Source organism: Equus asinus, chromosome 5, assembly GCF_041296235.1.
Source record: "Equus asinus isolate D_3611 breed Donkey chromosome 5, EquAss-T2T_v2, whole genome shotgun sequence".
Classification (NCBI taxonomy): Eukaryota; Metazoa; Chordata; class Mammalia; order Perissodactyla; family Equidae; genus Equus; species Equus asinus.
In genome coordinates this window covers 97,558,825-97,575,896 of record NC_091794.1, presented here as the reverse complement: position 1 = coordinate 97,575,896, position 17,072 = coordinate 97,558,825, and positions in this window count along the sequence as shown.

Sequence of the window (17,072 nt, the reverse complement as noted above, 5' to 3'; positions counted from 1 at the left end):
GCTCCCTAGATGCCTGTTGATTGAATCAATGTGGACACGTATATTCTAGACCGAGGGACCATGGCTCATTTGCCGAATCTCAGGTCACACTGCTGTGACTGCCGGTGTGTGCACACCGCTTTGTGGTGTCCCAAATCACGTTCGTTTCCAAGATTTCAGGTGGGCACTTTACTATTCCCATTTTAGAAGTGGGGAAAGTGAGGTCCAGAGAGGGGAAGCGTTGTGTCCAAAGTCACACAGCAAGTTAAGAGGCAGTGTCGGGATTTGAATTCAGCTCTTGTGTAATCTCTGGGGCTTTTTCTGGAACTCTGGCGGAGGGTTTGACAGCTCTCCCTCCTCCCCAGTGGTCCCTGGGCTGGTCCCTGGGGAGACTGACCCAGACGCCTGGGCTGGTCCTGAGCTTGTTCAGCCGGGGTATGTGTGCACTTGAGTGAAGGAGGAGACAGTGCCTCACGCCTGCTGCTCGGGACGAGGTTTCTGGCGGCCGCAGCTCGTGATTTGCGTGGGGCACCGTCTGCCCGAGGAGCATCTGGATCCACGCCCGCCCAGCTGCCACCCGCCTCCCTCCTGTGCCGGGCGGGCAGAGGATCCTGTGCTGGGACTTGCCGGAGCGCCGGCATCAGGTGAGGCTGCAGGTACGTTCCTCGCCCTGGAATCCTGCGGCAGCCGGGGGGCCAGGCACGGAATAATTCTGTACAAATTGGCTGATATTCCAAAGAATGCCATTCTGTAAGAAAGCAAATATTTAAATATCCAAGGCTGGGCCTCGCCACCCCTGCGCCCCGGTCCTGCCACCTGCCAGACGCTGGCAGAGTCTCTGGGAGGCATCTGGAGGCTGCACACCTGGCGGTCCGCACGGAGCCCTGCATCCCCCTAGACTGGGGAGGGGGCCGGCAGATGCGCCTCCTGAAGCAGGACCCCCGCCCGAGGGGGCTGCACCAATGCCCCCGCACGGCAGGTGCTGTCTAGAAGGGGAGGGGAGGCTGGGTGAGCCCGGGGCTGGGAATAGGAACCCTAGTCTGGCCACTTTGCCGTGTCGCTCTGAGCCCCAGGTGTCAGCTTTTTGGCCTCAGTTTCCCCATAGCTAATGGAGGGTGTTCGATGGACCAAATAAGCGGCACCCCAACCTGGCTGTGCCTCACCTCAGGCCTACTGAAGCGGACCCTGATGGAGGGGGGCACAGGAACCTGCATTTTCCTAGGCCCCAGGGGAAGGTGCTGAGGCTGGTCCAGCGCCTCTGCCTGTTTCCGGGTCATCGTGGGCAGAACTCAGGGAAGCTGCTTTCAGCTCTGGGTGGAGGGAAGGGCGTCCTTGCAGAGGGAATAGCATGAGCGAGGCCGGGGAACCCGAGTAGCCGCTGGGAAAGCGGTGGGAACGTGGGCTGTGGGGTGGGCTGGTGGGACGGAAGGTGGGACAGGTGCGTGTGGAAGCACATGGGGAGGGCCTTTCCCTCTCTCCCTCCGGGCTCATGAAGCCCTCCTGGTGGGCTCGCTCAAGGCCTGAGAAGCTTTCTTCATCTCGCCTCATTCTTGGACCACTCGATCCCTGTCTTCTTTGAAGGGCACCAGCTCCCTCCTTCTGTTTCACAACCCCACTGTCAGTTACACAAGCTTACATTTTGATGGCTTTATGCACCCCTTTTCTAACAGCGACAATGATCTGCCTTCCCTGTGTCGAGCACTGTGTGTCAGGCCCCGTGCTGGCACTTCTCTTGCCTGGTCTCACTTTCTTTCCACAAGAGCCCCGTAAGATGGGCTCTGTTACTATTGCCACCCGAAAGAAAGGTAAACCGAGGCACAGAGAGCTTATGAGCTTGCCCAGGAGCACGCAGTGAGGTATGTAGACCTACGATTTGATTCTGGGTCTCCCGACCTCACGGGCTGGACTCGTCCCCAGCATCTCCACCGCCTTCGATGAGTCCCTCCAGGGAGGGATCCGGGCTGCTCTCTTCTCTGTGCCCTCAGCACCCAGTAGAAGGTGGGGTGCATGGTAGACCTGCCCAGTGCCAACCTCATGGGTCTGTCGCGAATGTTAAATAATTGTCCCCATCTACTGATGAGGAAACTGAGGCACAGGAAATCGAATGTCTTGTCTGAGGTCCTAGAGCAAGCAAGAGGCAGAGGCGGTTGTCTTGAGTCCCCCAAAACAGACCCTGCGTCAAGGATTCGAGTGCAAACAGTTTACCTGGGAGGTGACTTCTGGATCTAGAGGCAGATGAGTTGGGAGGTAAGAGAGGAAGGGAAAAAAGCTGATAGGCAATGTCTCAACAGGCAAGTGGGCGCTGTGGGCGATTGGGGCTCAGTCCCATTGGGGACCTCAGGGAGAGTGTAGAACATGCCTCAGACTTGTCTCTCCAAGGGACAAGGGGGCAAGGTGGCTGGGGTGTTTGTCTTCCCACTCTTATCTATCTGGCTGAAGGCTGTTCCAGGCCCTTCTGGCCCAGCGTGTTCCTGTGGCTGGGGAGGCAGAGAGAGTCATAGGTGTTTGCATGAGAAGCTCGTGGGATAGTGAATGCTGAGGGAGCAAAGGCTGGGCACTTGGCTTTTCAGAATCTAAATCCATCTGTCTATTTGTCTGTCCGTGCGTGCATGCATGCATGCATGCATCCATCCTCTCATTCATCCATGTATCCATGCATCCTCCCACCCATCCTCCACCCATCCTCCATCCATCTTCCCACCCACGCATGCACACAAGCATGCATGCATCCATCCATCCTGCCTTCCATCCATCCATCCACCCATCATCCATCCTCCATCCACCCTCCCACCCACTCATGCATCCATCCATCCATCTATCCGCCATCCATCCATTTACCCATCCATCTCTCTGTCATCCATCCATCCATCTATTCATTCATCACTATCTGTCTATCATTCCCTGAGCCCTCCTCGGTGCTGGACACAGTCCCAGATCCTGGGGGTCCACAGATGACTGCCCAGGCTCATGCCAGTCATCCCCTTTCTACAAAGGGGCTGCATTTCTGGCGGTTCCTGCAAGGTGAGCCGACAGAGTGGGAGTGTGCCGGCTGGCTCCTGTGGCCAGCAGCTCCACAGGCTCCCACTCCCGGATGCCTGGGCTCCTGGCTCTCCAGCTCCTTGGAAGTTCCCAGAGATAGCCAGTGCCACCGTCATTCTAGAAAGCCCCTCAGAGGAAAGACAGCCCCCATTCACTGGCTGTTTGTTGCCCTAGAGCACCTGCCCTCGTGTCCTGTTGCTGGTGGAGGGCTCTGTGCCTGGCTCCCCCGCCGCGCCAGTTGGTGGGGACGTGGGCCTGGTCCAGGCTGAGGACATCCACTGGGTCATTGCTGGGCAGCTTTGAGAAGCTGAGCACTGCCGTGGATGCTAATAGCACAAGTTTCCCTCTCTGTTATCTCATGCCCAGAGAGGCCACTTGCTTGGATAAAGGCTGTCCTGGGGTTGCATCCTGGAGAGGAAGCGAGGACAGAAAGCCATCACTGAGCCCCCACTGGGTGCCAGACCCTCTGCATGGTGGGTCCCCTGAACCCTCGTGTCAATGCTAAGTGGTGGGCGTGCTCATCCCCATCGTACACTCAAGGAAACTGAGGCTCAGAGAGGGAAACTGCCCTGCCTGAGGCCACACAGCTGGTGAATGCCAGTGCAGGAACGAGCCCAGGTCCCCTTGACTTGAGCCCCAGTTCCCTTCTCCGACTACACACCTGGCACAGCTGTTCCAGGCCCTGGCTTCACTGAGAACCTCCCCTCCTTCATCACCACCGTCCTCATCACCCAGACCCAGATGGGCTAAGCTGCTCTTTCCCTTCCACAGGTCCACGGTTCTAAGGCCCCTTCCATGTGCACACGACAGAGGTTTCAGGGGGCATGGGTAACCTGCCAAAGGCCACAGACTGTCACCTGGTAGATGGAGCACAAGTTTGGAGTAGGGCAGACCTGGGGTCTGATCTTGCCTTTGCTCCTTCCTTGCTGTGTGACCCTGGGTAAGTTACCTCACCTTTCTGAGCTGTTCAGTTTCCTCGTCAGTAGATGGGGAAAAATACACACCTGTTCTGCAGGGAGGATGGGACAAGTGGGAAATGGGACAAAATGTGCAAAGTGCACATGCTTCGTGCCCAGTCGTAGATGTTCCATGAATTAGTGAAGAGGGATAAAAAGACAAATTCCGTGTGTACATTTTAAGGCCTGGAGGTGCTAATTCTAAGCCAGTGTTATGAATCATTAACGTGGTCTCCTCCCACGCTGAGAGGCCCTGATGAGCCCGGCCTGGTGGCTTCCGTAGAATTTGGGGCCCAGATTTCTTTCTCCAAATGAAACCACGAGTCAGATTTCACATAGAAAGCAGCTAACAGTGGACTTGCTCTCACAAAAGCTGGGAGGCTGTTCTCTCCCTTGGATCCCCTCTTGCTCTTCCTCGGCAGCCCTTAGGTGTTGGTGAGGAACCCCCGAGGCCCCAAGAAGCACAGTGAGGGCGCTCCTGGGGTCCTAGCACTTGGAAGGGTCTGTGGAATTGGGGAGGTGGCTCGGCAGACATTAGAAGGGCCTCCCGGGTCCGACTGAGTGAGGGAGTGGGTGAGTGTGGTTAGTGCACGTAGGCTGCGGCCTGGTGGCCAGGGGGACAGTCCTGTCACTCCCTGCTTGTTCCTGCTTCCCGCAGTCCTTTCCTCCCCCTCCCGTGTGCTGTCTTTACTCAGCCAGCTTCCCACTGTCCCCCAAGGGCTGGAGGGGCCCTCTTCGGTCAGCTCTGGGTTTTGTAACGATGATTTAGAAACTCCCAGGTGGGGGCTGGGAAGTGACGCATCCTTCAGGCCTGAGTCTCTGCAGGCAGGAGGTCCCTTTGCCCACCTCTCACTCTTTCTCCAACTGCAGCCCCCAGGAGCTCCTACCCTGTCTAAATTCTCTACCCCATTACCCCCTGGCAAGGCCCAGAGAGGGAGGAGACCTGCCCAAGGTTGCACAGCACCTCCGTGCCAGGACTGGGCTTGGCAGCAAAGGGCTGGGTACCTGTTGGCTAAGGGAGGCCCGGCTGCTGGCTGGGGCCCCAAATTAACTGGGTCGCGAGTGTTGGGGATCACTGGGGCAAGGCCTAATAATATGGGGCTCCAGGGATCACATTTGGGGTCACCTCTGTTCACTCCACAGTCAGTGAGCCCCTGTGCTCGGGGTTGAGGACTCTGAAACGGGGTGCATCTCTGTCCTTGGGGAGCCTGCTGTCCAGAGGGGCCTCCTTCCAGCTGCTCAGCTGCTGAGCTGTGTGACCCTGGGAACGCCACTGGGCCTCTGTGCCTCGGCTTTCTCTCCTGTCCCACATGGTTATGGTATGTCGTCTCCTGGGGTCACTGTGAAGGTCCTGGCACGCTCCGCGCCCAGGTAAGCTCTCCACAGAGGCTGGCTGCTATGATCATTGCTGTGACTGCGAGTGTCACCGGCCTTGGGCCAGACACTTTGCATATTACCTGAGTGTTTCACCATGACTCTGAGAGGCAGGGTTACAGAAGGGGAAACTGAGGCTGGGAGGTGCCGTGCTTGAGGTCACACATCCAGGAAGTGATTGGGCTGGGTCTGAAGCCAGTTCTGTCTGCCACACCCCACTGGCTTCTCGGTGCCACCTCCCACCTCAGCAGAGTCAAGGGAGGGCAGCTCTACCCTCGCTGGGCAGCCCTGGGCCCACTGGGCGCGCCTCTCCCCTCGGGGCCCGCCAGGCTTCCCAGCCCCCGTGATGGATGGGTCTGGGATGTTTTCTTCCAGGGCGGCCGCCAAGGCCAAGGCCCTGCCAGGGTCTTCTCTGGCTTTTGTCCCCCCTCCCCCAACTTTCCCCAGGGGGCCACGCTGCCACTGCCTGGGCCTGCCTGCCCCTCCTCCCTCATAGCTTACATTCCTCCAGAAGCTTCTCCCCCAGGCTGGTGGGCAGGCCAGCACCTCCCTATGCACAGCCCTCCCCTCCCGCTCTGCTCCCAGGTCTTGGCAGTGGGTCCCAGGGCTCCACGGGCTTCTTCAGTCCCATCCAGCATCTGCCTGGCTCTCCTGGTCCATCCCAGGCGCCTCCCCGGCTTCCTGCTCCCGAGCTGCCCATGCACGTCTCCGTCTGGACAGGGTAGTGCTTCACCCAGAGGGCTGGAGGCCCAGCACTCGAGTCAAGGGCATAAGAAGAGGAAATGCACGTGGGCAAGCAGAAAGCCCTTCAGACCATGCCAGGGAGGCGTTCGCCCACCTGGTCTCTGTGGAAGGCAGTTCCCGGGGACCACCGGTCCCCACCCAGCCAGGCCACTATTCAACCGACAAAACTTGCCAGGCCTCAGTTTCCTCATCTGAAAACGGGGACCACAAACATCTACCCACAGAGTCATGAGGCTTCAATGAGATTCGAATGAAACTTACAAGGTGTCTTCAGAGAGAAGGGGTTCAAAAAATTATATTATCTCAATTACTAAGGAAAGAGCCGGAGTTTACCAAGAGGAAAGGGATGCTGGAAAGGGCATTCCACGCAGAGGGAACTGCTCGTGCAAAGGCAGAGAGCCGAGACACGGCACGAACAGCAAACTCAGCGGCCAGCTGGAGGAAGCTTGCATCCGCTCGCAAGAGCTGGTCGTTAAATTCTCAGGAATTTGCAAACTGGGATGCTTAGCACGGTTAGCATTAACGATTAAATTCTATAAACTCACAATTAAACCAACCACGTTACAAAGAAAAGTAACGCTCAGAGCTCATTGCTTCCTAATCATTTTACCACGATCTCTTCTCTTAGGCTGCTTTCTTCTCTCTGCGTGGTGGAAACACTCTATAACGGTGCGCTCCTCCCCTTCCACCCCAGCTTCGTGTCCAGGGCGCCGTGCTGGTAGCTGGCACGTGGTTGTGGTGAGAGTATTTGTACCATGGAAGTCGGCCAGGCTGCACACCGGGGCGTCCCGCGCAGAGCCTGCTGTCAGAGCTTTACCAGCACGCCGCTGGCTAACATTGGGCAAGAGCTCCCTGTGGTCAGGCACGCTGTGGTTAGGCATTATGTCACGCATGATGTCGCCTCATCCTCATGACAGCTTGCTGAGGTCGGCACTGTTATTATTCCTATTTTACCGTAGTGGAAACTGAGGCACAGAGAGTTAAGTCATTTACTCAGGCATCTAACAAGCGGCGGAACCAGAAGGGTGAGGCCTGATGGGAGATGTTCTAAGTCGTTTCCCCCGTGCTCTTCTCCCCACAAAGGAGGCTGGCCCTGACGCTTGAAGAGATGGAGGCACAAGGAGCCTCAGAAGAGGCCTCAAGCTCTTCCTCTGACCCAGCTCTGCCTCTGGCCCCGCAGCTGGGAGACTAGGAGACCAAGGGCCCTGAGAGCTTGGGGGTGGCTCCGCCTGGCCCTCCCCACAGGCCTGCCCTCTGAGTGTCATCTACCTGCTTGCAGTGGCCCTGCTCGCCTCTTAGCATTCATGGCTCAGATGGTGCCAGTCCGGGTTCCAGTGCCAGCCCGGGAGCCACTTCTGAGGCCTGCCTGCCAGGCTGCGTTTCGCAACCATCCTGGGCTGCAGCTTGCCTGGGTGGCGGCCGGTTTGTAAATACACATGTTTTTGGCACCTTCTCGGCATTAGGCTGTGTAATTGCTTTGTACCACATTCGGCCGACAAGACCCTAATGGGCCCTGCTGACCTGGTGCCCAGCCCAGTGCCTCCTGGGGTGAGGCCCGAGCCCCTTTGGGGCCAGTGCCCCTTTTCCTGAGGTTCTGGGGCACGGGGACCCAGAGGGCTCCGATCCTTAGGGATCCCCTATTGTGTGTAGGAGACTTTCTACTCTGAGACATGGTATAAGGTAGTGGGCCAAAAGCTGTGTGGCCTTAGCAAGTGATTTCACCTCTCTGAGCTTCAGTTTCCTCTCTCTGTTGTTTCGGGGAGGATGGAATAAGGATCATTTGTGCAACATTCAGAAAGGAGAATGGATGCACGTAGAGGGCGCTCTCCTCGTTTTGCAGATGAGGAAACTGAGGCACAGAGAGAGGAAGCCACAGCCTGAGGTCATGTGGCCCCCAGCCAGGGCTCTTTCCATGCTAGATTATGGACCCCTTCACAGCAGCGGGGCTGAAAGTTGTTCAGAGGAGAAATACAGGGAGGGGATCTTCATGGATTAAAATCAACCAGCACCTAACGAACCCCTTCTCTAAGCTCTTTAAACAGCTTCCTGTCCATGGGGCAGCCAGCTCAGAGCAGGGGCTCAGAGAAGTTAAGAGACATGGCCCTGGTCACATAGCAAGGAAAAGCTAGTCCTGTAGGTGAAGGGTGGTACAGCCCCGGACCAGGGAGAGACCCAGTGTCTGGCCTTGCTAAAGGGTTTGGAGCAGGCGACATCTGCTCTCAGGGCGTTGGTGACCCTTGGAGCTGGCAGTGAGCCAGGCAGAGATTAGAAAGAGGGTCTGCTAGAGGGGATGGGGGGAGAGGGCACGAACGAGTTGGGGGCCTGGTGAGGTGTGTGCGTGCGTGTGTCCCCTGACCCCGCCAGGCACACCGACACGATCTCACTTCTGTGCGGCTCCGGGAAGGCCTTCCTGCGCACAGATGCACGTGCTTGTGGCTACATGCTGCTTGCATGCATACGCGTGCATTTACACACAGCCATCGAGTGCGTCAGTTCCACACGGACCCCTGAACACACGTGCTCGTATGAACGATCATACATGTACCAGGGCATACACCCACCCCCCCCCGACCCCAGCAAGACCCACCACCGGGTGACAGTTGACTTGCCTCCTTCTATACCCCCCATTCCCCAAAAGATTTCCAGGGAAACAAAGTAAAAGAGAGAAAAGAGGCATCAGAGAGGGTTTAGGAAGAAAATAGTCTCCTGGGATGTCTTTGTATTGCAAACAGATGCTCAGTTTAGCCTTTGAGGTTCCTAGTGGCCAAGATAAAAAGGGATGGTGGGCTTTTGATCCCCCTTCCCTTGTAGGATTGCTACAAGGACCAAGCAAGATCTTGGATATGAAAATACTGCAAATCACGAGAGCTCTGTTAAGATGGGCCGAGACTGACAATCATTAACATCTGATTTCACAGCTGGGATCCAACCATAGGCCTTAACCCCATATGCCAAACCTGCCATATGCCATATGGCACAGAAGACCTCGCCGGCCTGTCTCCCACCAATCCTCACCCCATGATGGCTGCACAGGTGGCACCAGGCTTCTGTTCAAGCTGTTCCCTCAGCCTGGCACACCTGGCTCACTGCTACACAGGAGTCTTGTCTCCTCCAGGAACGCTTCCCCGGACCCCAGGCCAGGGCTGGACCCTCCTCTGGATTTCTGTGATTCCATCACACACCCCACTGGATTAAAACCTCCATTCACATGTATCCTCCCTCGCCAGACCCCTTGAGGGCAGGGGTAGAGGCCCTGTTGGTTTTGGCATCCTCAGTGCCTGGCACAGAATTGGTGCCTAGAAGGGGTTTGCTGAATGAATACATGTCAGTAACAAGCCCACACCCTGTTCGCCGATCTCCCCCTGTCCCCGTCAGGGCAGAGCACCTGGGGTTCTGGGCGTGGCCTCCCCACGAGCCCCAGCTCTGTGGGGCCTGCCCTGGCCCGCCAGGAGGGTGGGTCCTGACCCCAGATGTCTTCTGCCTCCCCGAGCTGCCTGGGCAGGGAGAGGGCTGGAGCCGACAAGCCCTGCTGTTCGCTCATTCGTTTGCTCCTTCGTTCGGCTGCTGAATCCTTCACCTGCATTTTGCTGTTTGCTCTTGTTACGGTCTCACAGCAGCCTCCTGGGGAGGGAGCTACTCTGTCCCCATTGTACAGATGTGTAAACTGAGGCTCAAAGGGCACGTGCTCCCCCACAGTCTGTGAGAGGGGGCCGGAGGGCCTGGAGGGACGGTCTGTCCTCTGAGCGCTCAGCCTGAGGCGCTGGGCAGGATGGGCGGGCGACAGCCATTGAGGAGGAGGGGACGCTGGTGGGTGTGGAGGTCCCAAGGCGTCTGTGAGGGCACACTTCTCTCACACACCCTCGACACGTGTGGTCACACTCACACCCACTTGCACACCCACCTGTCCCTGGCCCACTGGCACCCCCCCATGCTTGGGGCGCCCTAGAGTCTCCCACACGACGGTCTCACACCCCTCACGCATTCTCACACTCATTGTCCCTGCACTCACACCTTCCACACCATTGGGCGTTCATTTCCGTCCCCTCCACTCCTTTGCTCGAGGCCCAGGGCACACCCAGATACACTCCCACCCACAAGCTGGCACACCGGTCCTCACCTGCGCCTGGGTTTTCTCCCACACACATGCACATACAGTCTCGTGTGCACACTCCGAGTGACATGGGGAACTCTCGTGCAAAAACTCTCCCGACGCTCACACACACGGCCAGGGTCCCCTCTAGGGTCACATGCCTGGGAGCCCTCTCACCGACGGCCATCAGCCCAGCCCCAGAGGCGGCCTGAAGGCCTGGGCTCCTCAGGCCCCGCTGGCTCCTGGCAGGTGGGGCGGTGTCTCCAGCTGCTCGGGCTCACCCTGGGGTGGGGACACGACCCTGGCCTGGGGCGCAGGCTGGGCAGCAGCTGTGCAGGCGAAGCCAGGATGCCCACACCTGTGCTGATCAGCCTGGGGCTCGTGCCAGCCCAGTGGCCGCTCCCTCTACCCTCCAGCCCATCAGAGGACAGCCCATGCCAAGCTGGGACACCAGCTTCACATTCCTGGAGTGTCGGGGAAGCCCAGGAAGGGGCAAGGTGGGCAGGCCTGGGCCAGCCTGTCTCTCTAATTTCATATCCCAGCTTCCTGGCTGTGTGATCTCAGACGGCGTGTTCTGAACCTCAGCTTTCCCCGCTGTGAAATGGGTCTGATGACAACCTTCCCCGCGTGCGCGGTGAGAGAACGAATTAAGACATCATGAAATCCAGGGCGTGGCTTCCCTGCTGAGCTCCCACCACCTCCTTTCCTCCCCCAGCTGGAGGCCTGCTCCCTCACCTGTTCTTTTTAAAAACAGCTTTATTGAGCTATAATCACGTCCCGTACACTTCAGTTATTTAAAATATACAATTGAATGGCTTTTAGTATATTCACCGATGACACAACCATCACCACTGTCAGTTTGGGAACATTTTCATCACCACAAAGAGAAACCCCATGTCCTTTCACTCCCCGGCTCTAAGCAGCTGCAAATTTACTTTTGTCTCTACTGATTTGCCTATTCTGGACCTTTCGTACAAACGGAGTTATAGAACACATGGTCTGAGGTGACTGGCTGCTTTCACCGAGCATCACGTTGTCTAGGTGTGTCCCTGGTGTAGTGTACGCCAGCGCCTCCTCCCCGTCATGGCCCTTGCACAGAGACACCACATTTGGTATATCTGTTCCTCTGTTGATGGACGTTTGTTTGTTTCCATGTTCTGGCTGCTGCGAATGCTCCTGCCAGAACTTTCTACTTAATTCTGCCTGACTTGATCATCTTAGCCTCTGGCCTCTCCACCAAGTCGGGAGGCAGGAAGGCCAGTGTCGGAGGCCAGTTGAAAAGCAGGGGCTCAACATCTGAGTGGGATTCTGGAGGCTGGTGGGAAGAGGAAGCCGGCCCTCGGGGGTGGGGCCCACCCCGTCTTCCCCTCTGTTACCATTTGCATGCTTCCCTCCCCTCCGTCTTGTCCCCTCTCCCCCCAACCACTTGACAGTGGCCTCACAGGCAACATTACACCAAGAACTTTGCACCCAGAATGGCAGTGGACTCTAAAACAAACAAACCCAAAAACCGGACAGTGAGGCGGCTACTACGTGCATGCCCAGTTTACAGACTGGGAAACTGAGGCTCAGGGAGTTGAAGTAACTTTGCCATGTCATGCAACTGCTGGGGCAGGAGTTGATTCCAGACTCGTCTGGTCTTTGGAGACCCAGACATGACCCCCTCCTTCCTGCCCCTCCTGCCACCTTGGGTCTCCGTTCTGCCCCAGTGCCACATTGCTGATTCAATTCAATTTGATCCAATTTCTCTGTGTCCAGGTGCGGGCCAGGCCAGAGCTGAGGAGGGTAAGGGGAGAGGCGGTGGCAGGACCTTGCTGAGATTTATTATGTGCCAACCCTGGCGTGGGCCCCAGGATCCAGATCTGAACAAGACACTGTCCCTGGGAGCTGGAAGTCAAGATGGGGGAGGGACTGGCACGGAAGGCCTGGTGACCAGGGCAGGGGCGGAGGGGGGAGTGGAGTGAGTTGGGGTGAGGGGGTGCAAGGTAGGCTTCCTGGGATGGCAGGACCTCAGCTGGATCTGGAGGGCTCTTGAGGGGTGGTGTTCCCGGCAGAGGGAACAGCATGAGCAGAGGCATGGAAAAGAGACAGAGGGAGAAAGAGCACAGTGGCTCTGCCACCCAGAGTGGATGTGTGTGTGGGAACCCAGAGTGTAACGGGAGATGTTGATAGATGAGATTTAGCGATGGAGAGAGGCTGGACCCCGAAGGCGTAGAATGCCAGGCAAAGCGGTTCAGACCTTCTATGGGCAATGAAGAGACACGAGGAGGGGCCGGCCCGGTGGCGCAGAGGTTAAGTTCGCACGTTCTGCTTCTCGGCAGCCCAGAGTTCGCCAGTCCGGATCCCGGGTGCGGATGTGGCACCTCTTGGCATGCCATGCTGTGGTAGGCGTCCTATATATAAAGTAGAGGAAGATGGGCACGGATGTTAGCTCAGGGCCAGTCTTCCTCAGCAAAAAGAGGAGGGTTGGTGGCAGATGTTAGCTCAGGCTAATCTTCCTCAAAAAAAAAAAAGAGACATGAGGAGTCTAGAAGGAGAGTGACATGCATTTGGTGAGCTGCTCTGGAGTGGAGGCGGGAGGCCTGAGGCAGGGACCAGGTGAGCAGTGGGGGGATCCTGACGGGGGCGGAATAGGTCAGAGGTGGCAGTTGCAGGAGGAGCGGTTAATACGGGACTGGAGTGGGGGCAGGAAGGGGGTTGAGGATTTGAAAAAATCCAGGAGGTGAATCCACAGAATTGGATGTGTAGGAGCCCAGAATCCTTGAGCTCGGGAAGATCCTGGGGTTTGCAGACTGGCTTTAGCCCGAGAACCCTCTGTTCAGGTGAGATCTTGTGCAGAAACCCAACTTCTCAGGTGACCACGTGGGTGACGTTCCGCTGAGCACAGACGGCAGAGCCCGGACTGTGGGATTTGGAGAGACGGAGCTCGTCTGCGGACAGAAAGCAGATCAGTGGTTGCCTGGATGGGGGCTCGGCGGGTATGAGGAAACTTCTGGAAGGATGAAGATGTTCCGTCTCACCATCATGGCGGTTACCTGCGTAGAGATACTTGTTAAAAGTCATCACACTGCACATTTAAGACCCGTGCATTTTGCCAGGTATCGATAATAGCTCGAAGAGAAGGAAAAGATTCAGCAGCTGGGAACTGGTGGAAGAGAAACAGCTCCGGGGGGAGGCAAGGGTGGGGTGGCCTCTGCTCCCCTCGGCAGCCCCCCAAGCCCAGGACACCCCCGCTCTGATGGAAAGGCCTGGAGCTTCCTGCCGGCCACCCTTCCCTGTGGCTCCCAGCGCGTCGCGCCGCCAGCACCCGCCTGGCCTGCTCCGGCTGCCGCCTGGCCTGGGGAGGCCCTCCTGCAAATCCCGAATTAATGAGTCCCAGGAATCTGCCGCCGTGAACAGCCTCTTCTCTGGGGTTTTGGTGAGAACCACGGGGATTAGGGCCTGGCAGGCGGGGCGCCTCCTCCTGGGGGGCTCAGTTTTCACCCCTGGAGAAATCTGAACTGGCCCGGGACTCCCACTCCCCGTCCCCTTTGCAACAATCCCTTGTTCTTACAAGAGGCATTATCTCCCCAGCCCCCCGCCCCCCTCCGGGCTGCTCCCTGCCCTGGGTGCCCGGGGTGGGGCCGTGGGGAGAGGTGGGAGTGGCCCGGCCAGCACCTCCCTGAGCACATGTGTACACACGCGTGCACGCGCTCACACTCGCTCTTGCATGTGCACACACACTTGGCGTTCTTGGAGTTGGCCGACGTGAAGAGAACGGGTGAGCGATTCGTAGCTCTGTCTCCCTCATACTTAATTCTGAGGGGTCCGCAGTACAAAGGGCAGGTTGAGTGATACCAGCATGGGCAGACAGATGGCTGGCTGTCAACCATTTTGGACATGCCTTGCAGGGGTGGGGGTCAGACTGACCCGACTTTGAATCCAGACTCTACCACTCGCTGGCCCCGTGACCTTGGGCAGCTCCCTTTTCTGTAAAATGGGAATAACGAGTGTTTTCCCACAAAGGAAGGGAGGCTTACAGGCGAAGCAGACAGAGCTCTCGGGGTGGATGTTCAGTAAAGGGGGTGGTTCATTGTTATGAATTGAATGATTGCCCTGGACACAGGCCTGCCTCTCTGCACACCCACTGATGCCCACGTCTCAAGCAGACCCCCACCTGGACGTCTGCACATGCGCATGGGGGTGGTGCCCCAGCCCCCAACATCCCCATCACTGTGCCTGGCCTTGCACCACTGGGCACGGGGGCCATTCCCTGGTCGCTTGAAGGCTTGTGGTGCCTCCCTGGCCCCCTCCAGACCTTTGCTGGTGTGGCCACCTGTGCGGCGGGTCCCTGACAGCCTGGGGAGAGTGTGAGCGTGGGGTTGCAGGTCGTAGTTAGGAGGGCGAGGCAGACGGGGATCAGGAGCAGGACCACTGAGAGGGGAGGAGGGCGGGACCCCAGAAAACCTCAGCCAGTGCCGCAATTTTGCCATGGGCTGTTCCCAGCTGGGGCCGCAGGGATGACAGGAGAGGACCCCTGGGATGAGCTGGCTCTGAGCTCAGCGTCCGAAGCCACTCAGACGGCCGGGGTGGCTGGGGTTGGCAGATTTGGGAGAAGAACCCGAGCGGGGCCTTGCGGGGACTCCTTGGATTCAGAAAGTTCAGAAGGGCTGACACAGGGACTGTCCTCCTGAAAGCTCACGGTAGACCCTCCACGGCTGCTGGTGCCGGAGGGGCCTGTCCCACGGCTCGGGAAGCCCCCGGGCATTCTCACATCCCCCCACAGCGTCTTGAGTCCAGCCACAGAAGGAGGGCTGGGGCTCTCCTCCCTCCCCGTCCCCTTCCATATCACAGAGACCTCATGCCTGGAGCCCGGAGCCCAGCTCCCCCTGCTTCTGTGCTCAGAACGAGCCGGCCACCGTGCAGTTTCAGGCTGAGCCAGGAGAACTGGGGTTTGGTCCTGGGTCTTCTTCCTCCTTGCTGTGTGACCCCAGGTAAATCAAACCTCTCTGGGCCTCAGCAAACTGTCACTCAATAAGTGGGCAGCAGTCAATTGCTGGGGTCCCCTTTGATTCGGCTGTATGAGTAGGGGCTCTGAGATTCGAGCTCTTTATTGCCCACCTGGGTCCCTTGCTCCTGGGCACAGAGACCAGGAGAGAGGCCACTCGCTGGGCAGATGCTGGGCTGAAGGAGCAGTGGGCTGGGTTCAGGCTCTGCTTCATTGGGCCTCAGTTTCCTGCCTGTGGGTAGAGGGGTTAGGCTCTCGGCCAGGATGCCAGGGCCCTCAGGGGTCGGGGTGCTCAGGAAGGGAGGGGAGGGAGGGCCCTGGCTGGGCGGGGCAGGGCAGGAGTGGCCCTCTCCCTGGGCTCACAAAGGGGCCGTGTGTCCTCCGTGGGCAGCGCGGGGCGGGCCGGGCATCTGCGGGAGGGGTGGGGATTTGGCTTCAGAGCGAGGCTTTATAAAGTTTCCTTTTTAATTACGATAGTCCTGCTCCTACAAGGGCAGCTTTTGTTGGGGCAGCTTAGGAGAGCAGGGAGGCCGGGCTGGCTGGTCTGGGGCTGGAGGGGCTCGGCTCAGACCCCCCTCTCAGATCCCTGGGAAGGGAGGTGGGGGCCTGAGGGAGGGGACAGCTTTGGAGGGGACAGCTGAGTGTGAGCCAAACAGACACTTCTCCCTGCTCCATTTCCTAACAAGCTCCCGATCCGGGTATGCAACACTGCGGGTACCTGAGCACCCCGTTCCCTCAGGTGGCCCTGGACACTTCAAGTTCTAATCAGCTCCTCTGAGACTGGCTCCGTACTCTGGGCTCTCCATCTCGGAGAACTCATTCATTCAACAAATATTTATTGACCACCTACCGTGCGGCCAATCCTGCTCTCCATGCTTGGGGTCCATCAATGAACAAACAGATGGAATTTTCTGTCCCTGTGGAGCTGACCGGCCAGCGCTTATGTCTTCCTGCACCGGTCCTCGCCGGCTGCGGGAGGGCGGGACGTTGCCGGGACCCTGCCTGGCGCTCATGACAGAGCCTGGCACGCAGGCAGCTTTTAGGAAATGTTGCCTTCCTGAAGAAGGAGAGAACGATCTGGAAGGCAGGTGGAGCCTGAGGGTGACGAGAGCGCTTGGGCCTAGAGACAGGTGTGGAAGGAGATGCTAACCCCAGGGACCGGGAAGAGGTGGCTGACTCGATCTCTAGTGTCTTCTGTGACGCTGGTCACTTGTTCCAAAATGCATCTGTGAGTTCGTGTTTTGAAAAGCAAATAAGAAAATCTCCAAATAAAAAAGAGGTTAAATAAGGCACTACTTTGACAACAACAACAAAAAACCTCCGAGTGTAAGATTTTTAAAAATTGCATTCAGGGACCGGCCTGGTGGCGCAGTGGTTAAGTTCGCATGTTCCACTTCAGCAGCCCGGGGTTTGCCGGTTTGGATCCCGGGTGCGGACATGGCACCACGTGGCCATGCTGTAGACGTCTCACATATAAAGCAGAGGAAGATGGGCATGGATGTCAGCTGAGGGCCAGTCTTCCTCAGCAAAAAGAGGAGGACTGGCAGCAGGTGTTAGCTGATCACTAATCTTCCTCAAAAAAAAAAAAAGTAAAAAGAAAAATTGCATTCATCTTTTTTCCCCTAAAAGTAAATCAAGCAAATTTTGGACTCAGAGAGCCACCTCAACTGTCTCCCGGATGTCCAGGCCTCCCCGAGTCTGTTTTCCCACCTCTCACCTGGCAGGGTCGCTGGGAGGGTTGAGGGGGCAGTGACTGTGAAGCTGGGGCGTGTGATTACTGCCCTCGAGCCTGGGGTAGTGGGCGCACGGCCAGAGGAGGAAGGAGTCCTTCGCAGCCACCTCCCACCACAGATACCTGTGTCCCTGAAGCTCCAGGATCCCCACCCTGGAATGCAGAGGTGTC